This window comes from Vombatus ursinus, unplaced genomic scaffold (genome assembly GCF_900497805.2).
Source record: "Vombatus ursinus unplaced genomic scaffold, bare-nosed wombat genome assembly UNPS02015255.1, whole genome shotgun sequence".
In the NCBI taxonomy this organism is placed as follows: domain Eukaryota; kingdom Metazoa; phylum Chordata; class Mammalia; order Diprotodontia; family Vombatidae; genus Vombatus; species Vombatus ursinus.
In genome coordinates this window covers 14,813,251-14,815,586 of record NW_020955033.1, presented here as the reverse complement: position 1 = coordinate 14,815,586, position 2,336 = coordinate 14,813,251, and the positions used below count along the sequence as shown (strand labels likewise).

Here is a 2,336-nt window from a genome sequence, read left to right as displayed (position 1 = left end):
TCCTCAATAATTGCCTGCACTTGGATTAGAGGTCGACTGAGTCTGAATTCTTTGAGACAACCCCACAACACACCATGAAACCACAACAATGTCATCATCTTCCTGATGTCAAGGTCTTCTTCCAGAAGGAAGGACAAACTGCAAGCTGTGAGTACTCCCAGCTGCCCCAGTGGGGACCCAGATGGCCAGTTCCAGCTGGTCCTCCCTTCCTCTCTCCTCCCCTCTCCTCTCCTCTCCTCTCAATTTCTTTCTTCATGAACTTGCCTGTCATCCTTGTGCAGAGGCCATGCTAATCTTCTCTGTATCCTTCCAATTCATGTGCTGCCTAAGTGAGTGCTCTCCATTACTTTCTTAAAGACCACACCTCAAACCCAATTCATTCTGGCTCTCATTGATTGAACAACAATAGGTCCCTGCCCAAGCACCATTTAATGGACCCTCCTGACTTCCAGTGAATGTAAATAATAATTTTTTTCTCTTTTGTCCAACAACCCTGAGGGTCTTCTCCCAAAATCCCAAAGATTTTTTTTTTAATTAGAGAGGCCACCCCTTGACTCACTTCTTAAACAGGCCTATTCACTAAATTGGCATTGCCTCACTCAGCATGAGAATTCAGAAAGAACTTAGCATGTCTTTTAACAGGGAAATGTTTGTTTGCCACTGGTATCCCTGATTTATGGTGCAAATCCAAAATGAAAAAGGGATTCCTTTCAAATGATCAGTTTCTTGAGATGATATTTTTTCCACACAAAAGTTGTAGAAAAAATATTAAGTTGTGATGTACAAAGGGTCCTACTAAATTAGATCTATAATCAAGCAAAAAGAATTTTGCCTAACAATATTGTTTTGAGTGCCATATTTTACCATATAATAACCACTACCTCATAATACTGTTTTTTTTAGTTCAAAATTGGTTTGAAATCTTTCATTGCATAATCAACGAATGATCTGTTCACACTGCTTAAAAAGTAAAGAGAGCAGCAATGTATTCACCAATAGCATATGGAATGTTGAGGTCTAGGGGTTCTGGGAACCCTAAAATTCAAAGGCAGAGGCACAAGTCCTGCCTCAAAATAATTTGACTCAAGCCTTCTTTCAGTCTGAGACAGGATTTCTTAAAACATTGGTTGAGTTTGGTGAGATTTTAAGAATCAGCACATTTGTGACACTTGTATCGACAGCCAGGCCAGACTCTTAAGGAATCTGAGTGCTCTAATAGGGACAAGACTAACATTATGTACAGTGGTCAAGGAGTGGGTCAATCAATGGAATCAAGGAGGGGTGGTTTATGGGGCCAGGTACTGAGAGCCAGGTTTAGGGCCACAAATGAAAGAGCAGGTAAAAGGATTATTCCTGGATGCTTCAGGCAAACCCCATAGATATGAATTCAGGGGCTGGGTTCCAGGAATTCATGGGAAAGCTTTTTGAGGAAGGGGTCCAAAGCCCATACCCTATCAGATACACATTTATCTCTGCTGCACTGAGAGCCTGGAGCCTAGAATTCTCAACCCACATACATTGTCAGTGTATTTCTGAAATTCCTTTAGAGCCCTGCAGTACTTACAGTACTGTCACTCAGCCCAACAAGGGGAGCTGGTGGGGAGGCGAAGCTGCCATAAGTAAGTCATGTGATATAGTAATGATGCAGTTAGGGGTTCAGGGGTGCTGGGACCCCAATATCACAACACGCAGGTCCTGCCTGAAAGAATTTGACCCAAGCCTTCTTTCAGCCAAAGACAGGTTTTATTAGAACATCCATCATATTGGGCAGACTCTTAAGGAGTCTGAACATTAGTGAACTATTGGCTAGATATAAGAATCTGATCAGTGGCTAGATTATAAAAATCTAAGCAGTGGCTGGATTATAAGAATCCCAGCATCTTAATGGAGACAAGATGGATCTCATACGCAGAAAGCCTGTGGGAGGGACCTAGGAGTGGCCAAGTAGTCTATGAGGTAATAGAATTCCAGGGAAATGGAGCCTAGATAGGACCAAGGGTTGGAAGTGGCCTGGGGCCATAGGGAGGCAAGACAATGGAGGGCCAGGCTAGGTCAAGGATAACAGAATTGGGGTATTGGGTGTAGCCAAAACAACAGAATCATGGCCTCAGGGGAACACCAGAGATTTGGCCATGTGGGCATGTCCAGGATTTTTCCTTTCTGGGGCCCAGATCCCAACTGCATCAGTAAAACTTGCATCTTCCCGCACAAACTAAACTGTACAGTTTGTCTGGCAGTGATACATTAACATGCAAAACATGGGAAGCATTTCTTTCTGATTATGGATAAATATAAAAAAATATTCTGCAGACTTCAAGCTGAAAGTGATCATGTTT

At 42.6% G+C, this 2,336-nt stretch overlaps 1 pseudogene; it reads right to left on the bottom strand.

The window, feature by feature from the left end:
* Positions 1–236: 236 nt before the first annotated feature.
* On the bottom strand, positions 237–337 carry LOC114031949 (annotated as a pseudogene).
* Positions 338–2,336: the final 1,999 nt, after the last annotated feature.